The sequence below is a fragment of the Ambystoma mexicanum genome, chromosome 6p (genome assembly GCF_040938575.1).
Source record: "Ambystoma mexicanum isolate Mex_15411 chromosome 6p, UKY_AmexF1_1, whole genome shotgun sequence".
NCBI classification, from domain to species: Eukaryota; Metazoa; Chordata; class Amphibia; order Caudata; family Ambystomatidae; genus Ambystoma; species Ambystoma mexicanum.
The window spans coordinates 985,938,757-985,957,404 of record NC_090935.1 but is presented as its reverse complement, the minus strand read 5'-3'; positions in this window follow the sequence as shown (position 1 = coordinate 985,957,404).

Here is an 18,648-nt window from a genome sequence, read left to right as displayed (position 1 = left end):
CGGTTATCATGGAGTTAAGGTTTCCGCCTCACTCTCCAATAAATGTTAGGTGTCCTTAATTTGTCAAGCCGGCCACTTTTAAGTTAAAATGCTGTGGAACATCCTGTTTTCCTTCCGTCTCGGTTTCATGCCTCTGTCGTGGCCACACTGGTGATAAGTATGGTTGATTACTGTAACTCATCTTGCTCAACCTTTGTGTTTAACTCACTGTCTGCTGCTCCTTCAGAATTTGCAGCCAGAATAGCCACACAAACTCCTTTGAGAGTTCCTATTTCTCTGGTTCTTTGTAAGCTTTATTGCAGGGGTGTTGCTAGGTCTGGAAAAGATCTGGGTCTACACTATTGTTGGGACTATAGGGACTCGGGGCTAGCTAGCCTTTTGGTTGTAGCCCCTGAGCTTCTAGCCAGGGCTACAACCAAAAGACCCAGGGCTACAGACCCTCTCAGCCCCCCAGCAATGCCTCTGATTCATTGGCTTCCTATCTGTAAGAGTATTCAGTTTAAGTCCTTATGTTTGGAGCACCGTGCTTTGCATGGGTGTGGGGCAGAATATTTGCAATCAAAGTTCCGCCTGTATGTCCCGTGTCATACTCTCCATTTAATGGATTCTCTCTGCATTCAGGCTCTCTGTTTCAGATTAACCAGAAAGGAGGTTGAGGGTTTGGGCCTTCTCAGTTGCTGCAGCCAAGCTGTGGAATGCTCCTCCCCATTGTATATGGGCTATAGTGAATCATTCAGCTTTTCAGAAATTGCTGAAATCTTATATTTTCTGAGCATTTCTGTGACTTGTCATGGTGAATCTCGGTTTACTGGGTTTTAGCACCAAGATGCCCTTTGGGTTGTTGTTCTGCGCTATACACATTCATAACATAACATAAATAGGGGGTTGGTCGGTCAGGTGGTGTATCTATGGGCTAGGGGATTGTTCAGTTTTGAGGAATGTCCAGTATTACCCAAAAGAAGGTGTGAGAAAGACTTATATGAATAAGGTGCGGGGAGGGGTATTGACATGACGAGTGTGGATGCCAAGGTGGCCATACATGTGTTTGCAGCATCCTCAACATTTTCATGTATGTTGTTGTTTTAGACTGCATGCAGTTACTGAAATTCACTGTGCCTTATTACTATCAAACCTATACAAAATAAATAGTATATCTATATTAGGGTACCAAATTTCAAACTATTCCTACTATTACTAGAGGACTCAATATAAATTCAAAGAACCCCACTTACAGAGGTTCAATAAGTAAACGTTAAAAATAACTAACATGTGGGGTATGTGCTTTCTTAACTGAAACTTCAAACATTGAACACTCACAATCATATTAATGAAATTAAAAATCTGATGATCTGGTATAACTCTCCATCCGGGGGATACAAAGTGTCCTGCAGTTACAACACTAAAGAGTACAGCCACCTACCCATGTTTCACATTACTTAAGCTACCAGTGTTTTGCTCAAAGTGAGTGCATATTTATGGTCTTGTATGAAATGAAGATGATTTTCTATGATAGATTAAAAGACCAAAAGCATAAATATAGAAGAAACAGAAAACAAAAGATTACAGCAGTGGATATGAAAGGCAAGTAATATAATGTCATAATATTGCATTATTCAACTAATAAATATATGAATTATTAAGAAAACCAGATAGCTCACTTCAAATTTCATCTTTGTAGTGAATCAAATTGTTCATCCTTCTTATTCCAATTGCCACGAAATGTTGACTTTTGTCAACTATTCAATTTAGTATTAGATGTGTCTCTTAAACCAATTTTGTTTAAGACATCGGGTATTTGTCTTGTGACTAAATAGGATATATGTATATGCACCTGATATAATAAAAGAATTTCGAATTTTGGTATTTATTGCGAATACACTTTGTATAATTTACTAATTTGCTATATGATTATGGATTAAGAATTCAGAAGAATCAACATTTCAACCTGGACCCAGAAAACATCTAGGTGTTGTATTGTATCTCCCTACAACTAGTGTTCCTGATTCTCTGCCTGACTCAACGGATCGGGCTTTTTTAATTTCCGTGTTTATAGCTTGATAACATAAAATATAAAATTTAGAATGAGAAAAATGATTGCCATGACTTCATGCAGGACCATTAAAAAAGTAAGAAAATATTTCAACGTAGTCAAGGTGAATCAAATGGACATTGATTGGCTAGAGCTGGCTGAGGGTTTCCCAGGAATGCTTCTATCCACGAGCACACAAGCTTGACAGCAATAATGTGCATCTGAGTGCCTTTGTGCTTGAAAAGTGTACTTTCACGTGCGTATTGTTGCAGGGCTCTTTGACCCCACAGGTAAAAATACTCAACTGCTGCAGTGAATCAGGTGTTACAGAAACTGAATATTATATGCTGATCACATTCACTGGTATGGAACTCTGTGTTTTTGTCCTGTTATTTTTCAGGAGTTGGGTACATCATAAAATAAGCCTGTATGAAAATACATTTATAATTCTTTTTAAAACGAAGCTGGCCCCAGTGAAATACTGTTTGACATGGCTTTGTGCAGGCAGAACCATTGAATTAACACAGTGAGAAAATAATAAATAAATAAAAGCAATACATACAAATACAGTCAGTAGTGACCAGTAGGATCAAAGAGTCGTTCCCAGTTGTTTATGACCTTCACCAGCATCTTATGCTGTTTCCCACTAGATCCAGGAATTCCCCAAGGGAGCATTCTGACCACGTGACCACCAGCCCTGTGGTAAATGATGCACACCTGAATGCTTAGGTGCCTGAGAACAGTGGATCCTGGCGCTTTGTAGATGAGATATGCATGTGAAGACAACTCAACTCCTTTTAAAAGATACAGAAACAACGGATGGTCGAAATGAAAGACTGCATTTGGCAAGACGACACCAGCAGTGTATCAAATATTTTTTGGGGCCAAAATAGTGGATAGTTACATTGCTGTTTTGGCCACTAAAAAGTGTGACACGTACATACATTATGGTGTCCCAAAACACGTCCATGTCCACGTCCATGTTTTTGTTATTACAAGGAAGGAGAGAATGCCAGTCGCCATCTTACGTGACATACACAAAAGTGACATTTTTATTTCAATTATTAGAAAAAATAAAACATCTCCAAAATTGATAGGTGGCAGAGAGGAGATTGTATTCTGTGGCTATGAGCATAGCTTAGTGGCAACGCACTCGCCTTGGAAGCAAGACGACACAGAACAACACAGGTTCGATCGCGTGTTATAAATAAACAATTATATAATTATAACAAATTATAAATTATAGTGCCATCTGTTCGTGATGAGGTAGAATTCTAGTAGCAAAGAGAAACCAATAGAATTCTTGGGGGGGAGGAGATTACATTTGGTTGTTGTATCCGAGTACACTAGTAACACAAAGAAATCATTGAATTGTTTAGATTTACTAGATTACATCTGGTGGCTGCAAATAATTTTGCCATCTTTTTGTGTTGACACAGAATAATGGTAGAAAGAGAAAATCATAGACTTTGGGGGTGTAATTGTGTGTGCCATATTTTTGTAATAAGATATAATCATAGTATCACTATGTCCTTATTATGTTTGTTGGTGGGCAGAGAGATGGCTGAAACATCACTCCAATATGCACAAAGGTACTGTTTTCAGTGGCCTACTTGGACTGTTAGCTTCCAGACAACATCATTTGTGGGCAGCACAGGGTATTTGTCAGGCATTCATCAGGAGGTTAGGGCGGAAACCCTTCTCATTTCTCCTAGAGGTCCTCCCTGCAGACTCCCACAAGTCCCAACCTCCTCAGCCACAGCCTAAAATGTAATCCCTGCCCCAAAAGCCATGAATCACCAAGTGCTGATGCCACACCAGACCTTTGGTTTCAGAGTGATGCTCCGAGCATACAGTTGATTATTCACAATGAAATGGGGAGCAGAAAATATAAAAGGTGACGTGTGTTTTCCTTAAAGAACCCCAGAAAACTGTGTACACCACCTCTTGGTCTAGGTCTAAAGGGTGTGCAGAGGATGCAGAAAGGTGAAGCAAATCATGCTGGCAGTGAAAAAAAGGGCATTTGGTTGAGGGGGTTCAGATGGACAGTCCAATAGCACTGCATTCTCAAGGTGTTCACTTACTAGGTAGGGATCGCTCAACAGCTAAACAGCTAAATGATTAAATCAGGACAACAACAGGCATGCAGGATTCAAACAAATATTAAGGTCTATCCTTCCTGAACATAGAGAGGGCCTTTCAATGATGAACATATGCATATGGTGTGAGCTGTCCACCCAGGGTGTCTTCTGGTACCAGGAAGAACCTTCTGAAACATTAACTGCTATTTACACTACAAATGAGAGGAATGGGAGAGAGAGTTGGACTTTCTAGAGTAAAGTGTTATTTACTGATTTGTGCTCTAGTATTTACTACTTTAACATCATTTGCAATGATTTCTGGGCTGAATGTCTGAGGATTGTAGTTGGGTAGATTGAAAGCTGGTTCCAAAAGCTACCAAAAGACAGGTCTTGACCATGTTTGCTCCCTTTAGTGTCCTGGTAATATTCCACTTTCTTGTGGCATGTGAGTTCTTTATTTAGGGAGATTGCTCTGCTGTCTACAGTGCAGGATGTGTGATTCAGGGGTATAGGTCTGCTGTCTACAGATTGACCATCTGCAGTGCAGAATGTGTTATTTGGGGGTTATCTCTGCTCTTTGAAGCCTGACCATGTGTGTTGCAGTATATGTAATCCATGGGATTAGTTCTGACCAAGTATGGTTCGGTGTGTGCAATTTAGGAGATATCTCTGCTGTCATGCACATTGAGATAAGTGTGATTTAGAGAGATGGCTCTGCTGTCTAAAGCCCCACCATATAGGGTGTAGCATATGCAATTTAGGGGATAGTCTGCTGATTTAGGAATTTCCATGTGCAGTGTAATAGGTGCTGCAAGGTAATATAAGTGGTCTTGTAAAGCACCCTTCTGCCACTTTGAAAGATGTGACACAATGCTTGTCCCATGGATTGCATGGAGTTACTAACAATGACCTATTAATCCTCTGGGTTAATGGTTACCATGGGTATTCAGTCAAAGTGACACCTGTGCTCATCTTCCTTGGAAGAATTGGGTGCAGTGAGGAATCTGAGGTACTATGAGAAACAACCAGGGCAAAGGGTTTGGGGAAAGGCACTGGGGTACTGAGAAACAGTGCACAGGGTTGTGTGGTCTAGGGGAAGCTATCAACGTTGGTGCTGTAATGGTGATAGGTGTACTGATGGGTGAAATTAGTGGTAGGGGAGTCAGGCCAGTTCGACAGATTGTTGGGGATGGGATGAAGAGCACCTGTACAATTGCTAAGTGTATGGAGGGCTCAGCAGGCTGGAGAAACAAGTCATTAAACGTTAGAGTGCAAGATATGTGTTTTTCGTGTACCTTGGTTAAATATGGTATGCCAATAGAAGAGAGTGTCCCCCTTTGCAGCTTTGCCTGTGTAGCAAGCTCCCCAAGATACTTTTGAACTCACTTTTTAAGTGGTGCACATTGTTCCCGTGGTGTCAAAAATATTGATTCTGGTTGCACAGATTGCTGAAACTCTTCTGCATGCAGGAGTGTAGAAGACAATAGCAACTCTGAAGATGCTGTTTGTTAAGAGAACTGTAATAACCTGTCCTTTCTATGAAGGAAATTCCTGAACCCTCTGACCCATCACTTAGATCAAAGCCATGTTCTTGCCCATGTTCCTTTGCCCAAATCATTGTGTCATTCACTACTTATGTTATACTCCTAGGACTTCTACTCGATCATGAGCAGGTTGGCCTGGCCCCTTACATGTGTCCCACTTTATGTTTCATCCAGTGAAAAATCACTTCTCCCAGGCAAACATCAAAATTGGTAGGGCAGCAGAGATGTTGGAACTGAAAAAATAAACATACATCATGTTAATGTCATAGACCCTCACAAACGGTAAGAAAACAGTGCAAACCACTTTACACCCCTAAATGATCAAACCCTTGCAGGGCAAAAAGAAAATGTAAGAGACTCTTGTTATGGGAAGACGAGGACACACACAGCACTATTCACTCATTTTGACTCCTTCAAAAGCCAACTGAAAATGAAATAGTTTATATTAGTGTATGAGATAGGAAAGATACACGCTGATTAGTGCAGCAACTTACCCCAGGTGCTAAAGAGGACTTTCCTATTATTTGGAGGTACTGATATTTTCTTGGCCTTTGGGATGACATTTCCCTTCACCTTTTGAGGTCTCTTCAGTTTCATGACAGGCCTCTTACATCCTAATGTTGACCTACAAAGGAGAGGTTTTTGTGACATGCTCCATGTCTTGTAGAACTTGTTGCTATCCATTTAGAAACTGTGCCCAGATCAGATCGGGTCTTGGCAAATACTGTATTCAGATTGCCAATCTCTCTATAGATGTTAAGCACTACACTTGACATTGCCTTCATCGTATGATCTTAATTAAAAAAAATATATATATTTTATAACGTCATTAATACTGGAGACTCGGAGCGGGATTCAAACCTGTGTTTCTCTGCATTGTCTTGCTTCCACGACAAACATTTTGCCCTGAGCTATTCTCCCAACCTCGATCTTGTTCTTATAGAAGAACTTGCTGGTCTCTATTTAGAGAATAGTGCCATCAACGGATCGTGCCTTGGCAAACACAATGTTCGGACTTGAACAGGCAGTAATGCTGCACTTGACAATCTCTTCCTGGGTTTTGAACAATGCACACACACCAGTGTCAAGTCTGCAGAAGCTTTATCACGCAACTGCATTACTTTTTCTGTTTGACGTGCTGCTCTCCTACTATTATTTAGTCTCCAGGGGCAGCATTGCAGAACTCCTTGGGCTGCAATGCAACACAACACAAAGTCATTTTCGATGGCCCTCGATGGCCTGAAAACTATAATCAGTCTGTTGTGAGTGGGGAAAGTGGGGACAGGCAGCATATGGTGAGCAGCGATCACCCATCCAACTGTGGGTGCGGTATGCAAAACACGAATCGCTTCTTGAATGAAATAAACCCAAAATTCAGTAAATATATTTTAAGACTTCCTTTCACTAATAAAAGAGGACATAAACAAACTAATTGGCGAGATTCTAAATACCAGATCTAGCTGCGTGATTTGTCTGTGCACGGAATGCCATTCCAAAGAGGTTTGCAAGTGCTCATTTCTAAGATTCCCATTTATAAATAAAAATAATACATCTCCTGGGGAGAAACCTCACACAAATATCTTACATTTGGTGCCGAATTGCAGTGTCCTATGCCTCTAACGTTTGTATAATTTACCATAGGCAATATTCTCTTCAAAGCTTTCAAAGCTCGCTTTTATCATAGTGTATTTTGATGCCTCTTTCAAAATATTCTTGGAATCCGTATCACTAGCAAGGTCCTCATGCAAACGAAGTACTTGCAATCTTTGCATACTCTGATCCAGAACTAACAAAACTGTGTACTTAACTTAATGTGGGACACTGAAAAGAAACAATGATACGCTGTCCACGGCAATGGAACTATGATTACATGGCCCTAGCTCAAGAATGCATCCTATCAATAGGCCCAACAGCAGGATGGGAACGAGGGGTGCCCAAACACCTATATGCTTAAAATGTCTTTTAACATTACACACAGTACATGCGGCAGGCACTTCAACCCCCTTCTATACGTAAAACATGCAACTTCTTCTGTGGTTTAGGCGTTAAATGTACTGCACGCAGAACGCATTGACTGGAATGTTAATGTTAATGTTAAAGTTATTCATATTGCGCACCGTCACCAATGATTTTGTCCCCAGGCGCTCAGGCGGATCTGCAAACAAGAAGGCGGGTTCGGTTAGTCAGGTGAAGATGGAGTAGGAAAGTGAGAGAAGTGGTGCCTGTTGGCGGCTTCAGTTTGGTTTTCGCCGTGCGCTGAGCTTTGGTGTGACAATCGGATTGATGAGAGACCTCATGTGCTGTTGGTGCGGTTTATGTGTTGTTTATTTGTTGTTGCGGCGTGGTGAAGTGCGTGCGGTTTGCTGAGCGAGAAGATGGTTGTGTGGATTTTCGGAAGAGTTAGGTATGCAGAGATTTGAGCATAGGCTTAGTGGGTTATATATCTTAATCCTTACAGATCTTGTCCTATGTATCCAGTTGTCCTGTCGGTAGGTATAATTTCCACTTTTCTTTCTTTCTCCATCTAATCGTTATGAGTTATTGCGTGGCACGTTCCCAATGGTGGTGTGTTTGAACTTAGTGTAACGGGACGGGTATGTCTAGTCCCCCCCCCCTCTGGTATTGGTGCTGTAGATTAGCAGTTGCCTACTCCCTCGCTATTTATGTTGCTGTTCTATTTGTGCTTGTGTGCTTGTTTTTCCATCCCGATCTAGCTGTGTTTAATCCATGGTATCATCCTATCATATCTATCTATCTCTCAGTTGGTAAATTGGTATGCTGTAGATTTGGACGATAGATTAGGGGGATCCAGGATTGGTTTCTTCACTCATTGTTTCAGCTGTGAAATATGCCCCAAGTAGGTGTTCTTCTAGTGACGAGGTGAAGAGCCAGGATTTGAGGAGTTTTCTGAATAGTAAGTGGTTTCTTGTGTTAAGTATATTCTTTGGTAAATCGTTCCAAGTTTTTTGGGGGAGGTGAGAGAAAGAAGATCCTCCAAATTTTCTTTTGTTGTAGGGTTTTGGTTCCAAGCGTATGTTGCTTCTTGATCTGAGCATCCTTGTTGGGTGATGTAGGCTTAATTTGTCTCTCAGGAACTTTGCGCCTTGGTTGTGGATTGCTCTGTGCGTGATGTACATTGATTTGAACTTGATTTGCTGTTTGATTGGTAACCACTGTAGAGTTTTCAGTGCTGGTGTGATGTGTTCTCTTCGGGGTAATTTGAGGAGCAGTCTGGCTGCCGCATTTTGTTTGCATTGTAGTTTTTTTAGAAGTCATTCAGGCATTCCCAGATATAGGCTATTGGCGTACTCTACTCTGGACATGACGAGAGCGATGACAGTAAGTGTTTTGTTTAAGGAATGGTAGGATCCTTTTTACTGCTCGCAGGCGAAATAAGCATTTCTTGATTAGAGCATTTACTTGTAGCTCTATAGTAAGTTTGTTGTACATCAGAACTCCCAAGTTTTTTACAATCGACGATGGAGCTAGGGTTGCACCGAGATCCCTTGGCCAAGGGATGTAATGGTTGTCGCCATCATTTTATGTGATGATCATTATTTCTGTTTTGCCGGGGTTGAGTTTGAGGTAGTTAGAGTTCATCCAGTTGTATATTTCATGAAGGCAGTTCTCTAATGTTGTGTTTTCTTCTTGAATGTCTTGTATTTTGTAGACTGTTTGTGTATTGTCAGTGTAGTTGTAGCAGGTGAGAACGTGTCTTTTGATGATCTTGATTAGTTGAGACAGGTAGATGTTGAATGATAGCGGGGAGAAGGATGATCCTTGTGGTACTCCGCATGAGGATTCTCTTGGGTTGGTTATGAAAGGTTTCATCCATATGGTCTCTTTTCTGTTTGTTAGGAAGGATTTGGTCCACAATAGGGCATGGTCGGTGATTCCAAGTTCTTCCAGTCTCGTGATGAGGATGTCGTTGTTAACTGTGTCGAATGCTGCAGAGAGGTCTAGAGGTATCAAATCAGTACTGTTGACTGAGTCTGCGTTTGCTTTAGGGTCATCCCATATTGAGAGGAGTGCTGATTCCGTTCACCTCATTCGTCTGAAGCCTACTTCTGCATGGTCTAATAAGCGGTTCTCTTCTACAAATTCTTGGGTTGTTCTGTATATGCACGTTTCAAGCAGTTTAGATGGATCTACATTTCCTGCTGTATCTTTGAGTAGGTGCCTGATGTATGCTGATTGAAAGGAGTGTGCACTTTCCCTATTGAGATTGAAAGGTTGAAGAAATTCCTATGGTATTCCATGGGTGTTCCTTGTATATGTCCGGAGGGCAGGGATCCACAGGGGAACCTGTTTTGTTGCTTTGATTTACCAGTTTGACGAAAGTCTCCACTGATATTTCGGGGAAACTTCGGAGTTTGTTCCTCGTATTGGTAGGTGGGTTCCATAGTCTGTTCACATTGTCTGTTTTGTATGGTCTGTTGGATGGTAGTGATTTTGTTTTTGAAGTGGTCTGCTAGGTCATTGCATAGTTTCTTCGATGGTATTGGCATGTTGTTGCAGCCCAGTGAATTTTTTATTTCATTTATGATTTTAAAGAGTTATTTTTGGGTGTTTGGTGCTTTGAAGATTTGGTCGTGGTATTTCCTTTTTGCTTTTTGTATTTCCTCATATGAGCAGATATGTTGCTGAAACTTGAATTTATTCTCTTGGTCATTTTTGATCCTCCATTCTAGTTCCAGTTTTTGGTCTTTTCTTTTCATGGCGCTGAGTAGTGGGGTGAACCATTTTGCCATCACTCTTTTGCTTGAAGGGGTGAAAGGTTTTTCTTTGGCGATTTCATCAATCGTTGTTGTGATCCAGTTGTGGAGTAGAGCTATTTTGTTGTCCAGGTTCGCTTCGTCCATAGTTGTTGCTTGTGGTTTGCTGAGTTCCAGAAGTTCAGTTAGGCTGGAGGTTTTGATGGTTCTCCAATTTCTTTTCATGGTGATCACTTGTTTCTCTTGTTGCTTGATTATTTCAGTTGTCAGTGGGATTATGAAGGGAATGATGAGGTGGTTGAGGTAATGAGTTTTTTGTTGACGAATATTGCGTCAAGTGTATGCCCTGCCATGTGGGTTGCTCCTTTGACTAGTTGGTGTAGATTTATTGCTGCTAGTTGGCTGGCTAGAGATTTTTGTGTGGCTGTGGTTTCTTCATACAACCAGATGTTGAAGTTGCTGAGGACTATCATATGATTGTGCTCGATGGCTATGTTGATGATTGCTTCCGTGAAGGCGTCTAGCAAAGTTGCACAATAAGTTACCGGTCTGTGTATCAATGTGAATTAGAGGTTTGTTCTGGGATTTGCTGAAAGGCTTAGTATTAGAGTTTCGCATATATCAATGTTTAATGGGTCTTCCAGTTTGATTTCTAGGTGTTCCTTGTGGACCACCTCTTTTGGCTTTCCTCTTTGCTTGGACGCATTTGAAGTTATCAGGTAGGCATTTGTTGAGGGTGATCTTGTAGTTGTCATCTAGCCATGTTTCAGTTACAAATAGGATGTCGATACCTCCGTCACATAGGAGGGAGTAGATTTCAGTGGCATGTTTGGACATTGACCTTGCGTTGATTAGATTGCAATGGATCTTTTTGGTGTGGTTTTGTTTCTTTGTTGTTCCTTGTTTTGGTTTGTGGGTGTTCAATTGCAGTGCTTCTTCATTGACGCCGATTGGATGAAGATCAGCGAAGGCTGCTTCTTTATTGAATCAGTCTGTTAGATTAGTGGTTAGATTGTTGATCACTAGTGCTTCATCGTCACATATGGTATGTTGTGGGTGTCGATAGTGCCCTTCTGTTGTTGTGATGTAAGGAGTGAGGGGGTTGAAATCTTCACAATCTCTTCTTGGGTACTCCCATATTTTTTCTGGTTGTTTGGAGGGATTCTTTGCTTGTATGGAGATGCCAGTGTCGTTGAAGTATCAAGGCTCTGTGGTTGTTGCCAAGTATGGTGTAAGATGAAAGGATTTTTCTCTTACGATGTTCGTTCTATTGATAGTGGTATTTGGCGGGGTGTGTTCTGTATTTAAAACCATTTCTGCTGGGGGCAGTTGAATTTGTGTATCCCTATTAGTTGTTCCAAGTTCCTGCTCTCTTTGTCGGTGTCCATTTCTGCAACGGAGCATTTTGGATCATCAGTGGTGTGGGTTGGTTTCGGTGTAGAGTTTACAGGGCACATTACCTGCCTGTCGCGTCTTGTGTTAGGATAGTATTGATGTTTTCCTCTTATGTTGTGATGCCTGGTGATGTCGAAGGCAATCTGTCCATTCCGTCGGTTGGCTAAGGTGTTCCTTTTCTTTAGGAGCACTGTCCAAGGGAGTAGGGGAGTACTAGGAGTTGGGTGTGGGACTCAGCTATTTGGGGCTTTGGGGAGGAGGTTAGTAGGATTGGAGGTTGGAGGTGATTACTAGCTTTGAAGGCTGCTAGATGTTCTTGGGTGTCGGGCGGCCTAGGACTCAATAAAGGTAGATATCGTTCGGGTGCCCAGCGGTTTGGAGTGACAAGATAGTGGGAGCCTAGGTTTCACTGATTTGAATGAGGTAATCTTTGATTAAGGATCTCTGAGTGTTGGGGGGGATCTAGGTTTGGCACGGCCCAGCAATAAGTTAAGCCCCTTGCTTTTTGAAATCTAGTTGACAGGGGAGTGGCCCTGGCTTCCCAGAGTGGCAGGCAGTGGTTGATAACTAAGAAGTGGTCCACCTGGATAACTTGAGGGAGGCTAGGATTTCACATATGGGCATGTGGTAGTTAAATACCTAGATTTCCTATGCCTAGTTAGCAATAGTAAGACCTGAGTTTCACAGAGGGCTAGTGGTATTTAGAACATTTGGAATTGAAAGACCTGGATTTTGGGTCAGATGCCTTAGTGTCAAAGACTTGCAGGCAGTACCTAAAATGCCTCAATTTAAGGGGCCTAGACAGCTAGAGAGAGGTTTCTAACAGTAGCAGGCAGCAATTAGAGCAGCTAGATTTGAGACACCTCAATAACGGGAAACGGCCTAGGTTTCAAAGAATGACAAGCATTGGTTAGAACACCTATATTTGAAGCACCAAGACAGCGGGGGAGAGGTCTAGGCTTCAAATAGTAGCAGCAGTTGTTAGAACGTCTAGGATTAAGACTCCTAGAGAACGGGAGAGATGCCTAGGCTTCAAACAGTGCGAGGTGGCGCAGGCTAATATTCACAGTACTCTCTCAATGTAATATGGATGATTCTTTAAGAGTGTAGCGCAGGCTAGTATTCACAGCACTATCTCGGTATGGCACTTTCCAGGTGCGACTCAATGCAATGTTAGCAAATCTCTAAGAGTGTGGAACAGGCTGATATTCACAGCACTATGACAGTGGGCGCCCCCTAGATGTGAATCAAGACAATCTGAACAACTCTCTAAGTGTGCAGCGCAGGCTAATATTCGCAGTACTATCACAGTGTAGTTCAGGCCAATATCCCCAGTACTATCACAGAATGGCACTTTTTAGATGTGATTCAAGTCAATCTGAGCAATTGCCTAAGGGTGCAACGCAGGCCAATATTCACAGTAATAACACACTGTGGTGCAGGTTAGTATTCACAGTACCATCACAGTGTGGTGCGGCTAACATTCACAGTACTACCACAGAATGGCACTTCTAGATGTGATTCAGGTCAATCTGAACAACTCTCTAAGGGTGCAGCACAGGCCAATATTCACAGTAATATCACAGTGTGATGCAGGTTAGTATTCACAGTACTATCACAGTGTGGTGCAGACTAACATTCACAGAACTATCACAGAACAGCACTTTCTAGACGAGATTCAATTTAGTCTGAACAATTCACTAAGTGTGCGACGCAGGCTAATATTCACTGTACTATCAGTATGTTGCAGGCTAATATTCACAGTACTATCACAGAATGGTGCAGACTAATATTCACACTACTATCACAAAATGGTAATTTCTAGATGTGATTCAAGTTAGTCTGAACAATTATCTAAGATTGCAACGCAGGCTTATATTCACCGTACTATCACAATGTGGTGCAGGCTAATATTCACAGTGCTATCACAGTGTGGTGCAGGCTAATATTCACTGTACTATCACAGTGCGACGCAGGCTAATATTCACTGTACTATCACAGTGTGGTGCAGGCTAATGTTCACAGTACTTATCATAGAATGCCAATTTCTAGGTGTGATTCAAGTTAGTCTGAACAATTCACTAAGTGTGCGACGCAGGCTAATATTCACTGTACTATCACAGTGTGATGCAGGCTAATATTAATTTGGAGACCTTTTTTATTTGTGTCTACTAAGTTGCAGGAGTTGGTTGCACCTTAAATTAATTTTGTATGAATAAACATTTAGATATAAAAGGGCCTCATTATGAGTATGTCGATAAATTGTGAAATTGGAGGTAACTGAGTTACCTCCAATATTACCACTACGCCAGATTATGAGTTTTGGCTTTGAGTGGATTATTTACCTCCAGCAAAAACCTGGAGGTAAATCTTGCCACTCAACACCCAAAAATCGGCAGAATTGGCAGAATTACTGCAGCTGTAATTCTGTCACGGTAATTCTGAAGCAAAAGTCCCATTGGGTCCAATGGACCTAAAATAAATGGGGATTTGTAATGTAATCAGGCGGAATTAGGTGGTAACTGTAAATCCGTTTGGTGGTATTCCAGAGGATTTGCCTCTGAAATACCTCCAAACTTGTAGTGTAAAATACTGTTTGACATAACTTGACAGGTAGGAGCAGTAAATTGACCCAACAAAGGAAACAGGGCATACATAAAAACGGTATATGCTTAGTACTGTCTACTGTAGACTTACATTAGCAGAATACAATAAACCTTGACTACTCTGGTTGAGGGTTTCCACTGGTTTATTGAGGGGTTCACTACAATAAATATTTGGTTTTCAATTGATTGAGGAGAGTCTAGGTGACTGCTCAACCTCAAGCCAAAGGTTTGCTGGGAACCAGAATGCTATGTGCTTGAAAGGACTTTTTTTGTACGATGGAGGTGAAGCACTTACACCATCATTGAATGACAGGTAGCCTCTTGGTGGCAAAATGATAGACAGGGTGTCAGGTGGCTAGATAAGCCATGCATTTGTGATATATTGAAGTCACAAAAGTGGTGAAATGTGTGTGTGAGATGGAGATTTCGGCCAACAAAATAGAGGATTATGTAGAAATGTCACTCACTACTACCCTAACGAAGAGATGCTCCTAGAATTGTTTTGCAGAAAGAGCTACATTTGTTACCTGCAGCTGTGTGTGCTATCTTTTTTGTGACAACAAAACAAAAGATGAGTAGCAAAGAGAAAAGCATACAATTAGGTATTAGGGCTGGCAGAATTACAGCCAAGATAACCAGTGGCAATTCTGCCAGTGCTAATTCCACCGGCGGAATTACCACCGAAAAATGCATTAGTAATATTGTTGAATTACAAGGTGAAATGCCACTGAAACACAGACAAAAAAAGAGGTGTAATTCCTCCCAAAATGTATTTTAGTTACCTCCACTTCAGAGGTGGTGGTAAATGCATGCAGGTAATGAAAACTAGACACTGATGCATCCAATTGCATCCTAAAGAGTATTTAAGGCCTACACCTTCCACCAAACCCACTTTGAAGCAACATGCAGCCCTTAGCGGACATGGATCATGGGCTCCACAAATCTGATGTTGTTTATTGAGCTCCAGAGGCATGCATTGCAGCAGCTGCCAAGGAGACTGACTCCGCAAAGGCAGAGAAGACATGCCATGAGGAGACCACCCATAAGGGGAGATTATGGGGTCCAGGCAGGGGCCTTCTAAAATCTTCTTATACAGAGGGGATACCCTAAAAGGATCATAAATACTACATACAAAAGAGCGAGAAACATTCCAAGGGAAATCACCTTACAGCAACAACCAGAATCACCAGCCAGGGACAACATAATGGCTGTCTTCTGCTATTTCCCTCTCTTCAATGTATTAAAAAGAGAAATAAAGACACTCTGGCCGATCATCAGCACGGGATCCAGTTCCTTGGCACCACCATCCTTTGCAATCAAACAGAGACAAAACCTAAGGCATAGACTAGTGCATTCTCTAAGCACAAACAACTACCACGAAGATGAGAGGGACGGACAACCAACGCTATGGGCTAGAGGCCCCCTAATTGGACACGCACCATGTGGCAGATGTTCCATGTGTGCACAAACATAGCGCAGCTCCAGCACTGACATCGGGTGGAGAACACCATGGCAGCAGAAGACTGCACAACTGCAATAGCACATGGGTAGTATACTTCCTCACTTGCCCATGCTCACTGCGTTATGTTGGGATGACGGCGAGATCCATCAAGAAAAGACTCATTCAACACAAATCATGCATAAGAACCTTGAAACTCACAGCCCCTATGGTACCATATTTCAAGGCAATGGGCCATGTAAGGAAGGCATGGTTATCAGAAGCACGACAGACACAATGAGTACAACCCAAAGATGTTTATTAAACAGTATAAGGGTGAGAAAAACACCTAATCTATACCTAAATCTAAGATGGGAGCAAGCTACGGCCATCAAAGTAAAGAAAACAATGTCCTAATGTTGTTGTGTCAACGATTGCCAAATCCTTACTCTATATAACAAAAGCGTTCGGGAAAATGATATGTATAACAAAAGAGTGTAATGCAAACTCAAATGTCCAAAAGGGTTTCAGTAGTTCAGGACTGCTGAACTAATATACTCCCTTCCCCACATTGCATCACGGTACAAGGCAGAACAGTGGCATGACTGTGAGCACCCCTTGAGTCTATAGGCATCAGGAAGCCATTTCTTCTGCAAAGGCAGGATCCCTCGAATTAATATCTTTTGCTTGGCAGCTCAAGCCTTTTCCCAACTCTCACCATGTTCGATTCCCCTCTTCAGCAGCTTACCCGTCATACCCCTTCATTGGGTTCACCTTCGTTTTTACCACACTGTTCAATCACTTTATCAACAAAATGCGGGATTCAACTTCCCTTACTTTCATTTGGCATCACCCCGTCGGGTTTACTGTAGCCTTCGAATAACAGTTCATTTAACTTTACCAGTTCTATTAGCTTATAGCATTCAGGAACTCTTAACGTTTTTCAAAAGAAACATTTGGTTTATTTTCAACTGCTCACTCAGGTCCCCCTCATCTGGGCTCAGACCTTCTGCAGACAGTTCTGGCTTCCCTCAATCGGGTGCGAGCTTTCAAAGCGTCAGCATCTACTTGTTTCTTTACAATTCTTCACACTTTCACATACTTGCCAGTTCGATACAGAGACTTCCAATAAGCGATCACGTCTCGCCGTGCCACTCTGTTATATTGTAGCAAGTGCCTTTACTTTTCATAATCACTTTCCATAATCAAGCTTCTTGTTCTCACGGCTGCCTTCCTACGTGCAACCCACAATACTGGATACAGTTCAAAGATTTATACCAGCCTGCTCTTGTGAGGCCTTCTGGTATCTGTAGTTCCTTTCACTTCTTGTCAAAGACATTCAATTGTATGAGGGGGTTTGTACCTTTTGACTATTCCCCTTATGACCACTTTGACTATTCGCCTCCTTTCTTAGTTAATTTCTCTCTCGGCTTCTCTCACATGCACAATCGCAGCATTCTTAATTCTTGTTATAAATGTGCTTTCGCTCTCGGTTTCTCGACAACCTAATGAGCGCTTCAAACATAACTGTCCTTTTCATTCATTATCACAAGCCAGTCTCCCTTTTCACTCACCAGCAGTGGCTGATACAGCTTATCAAAAAGCCTTCTGTTCAGTGAAGGCTTTTGGCCCAGCGCGGCTAGCCTCTCTTCAAGGCCTCACTTAGTACATGAAGGAGTTAACACCTTGACCTTCTGTAGTGGCAGGGAGCTGTCCCCTTTGGATTCTGTAGCAACCTTCATCTCGCAGCTGGTAGGACCACGACCTCTCATTCGCCTACTGGTGCTGTCTGCTCTGCTTCCATACTCGCATCGCCTTCCCGGGATTTCCTGCCCTTCTGTTCTGCTGGTCTTGTTCGCTTGAATTGCCTTTTTTCGCCTTGCTCTCCGAGTGCTCTCATGCTTCGCCTTTTATCCCAATGGGGAATGGTAACAGGATTCAGGGGCGAGTCATCAAGGTCACGTGCCTGACTCTGCATGACACTGATATTGGGACATGTCAAACGGACTGGTTGTGTGTGAGTCTGTCTTTCTCTGAAGCGCTTTGTCCGTGCAGCAGAGTGCGTGTAGGAAAGGGGGTGGGGGAGGTTCCTGCATAGTACATAGAATGAGGGTGTTCTACAGGGAAATGGTTGTAGGGATACCATGTTTCTCCTCCGGGTGCCCCACTCCCACGAGACGCCCTATCCAGGGGATCCTCCCGCAATGTTCCACCCCCAGAGTCTGGATCCAATAGCGATGGCCATGCCCCAGCCTCCTGGATAACAGATCCCAAGGGCCTAGTCAGTGAGGCACCCTTTGGTTTCTCACTGCCATGATGCAGGGGACTTCAAATGGACTGTGTTGGAGAAGATACATCCCCCGCGCCGGGGGGAGGGTGGAGAATTTCACATATTTGCTTCTAAAGGAAGAACAACAGTGGATTTTCTGCTTAAACATCTGTAAAAATGGCCTCAAAGAAGCCATACAATGGCATGATTTAGCAGTAATGCTGTATAAAGGGGCCACCGATTGGTACTCAGATGAGTTCATGCTCCACAACATATGGTATCCCCTGGCCCAAGGGTGAGCCAGGGACCATGGCAGCATTGACCAGTGACATCCCATCTACCACCTGTGGGTCCGGATGGACAACGAGTGGCCCCTCGCCTTTTATTTGGCACTGGCATTACAATCCATCAGCTAACACACAGATACAGGGATCAGAAAGCTGACCCTGTAATAATGAAGACATGGGCCTCCATTCCTTAGATGCTCGACACATACATAACAATCACGCCGTTCCCCGAGAAAGACACCTATAGGGCAAACATGCTACAGGGGCCACTCCATCTGGCCACC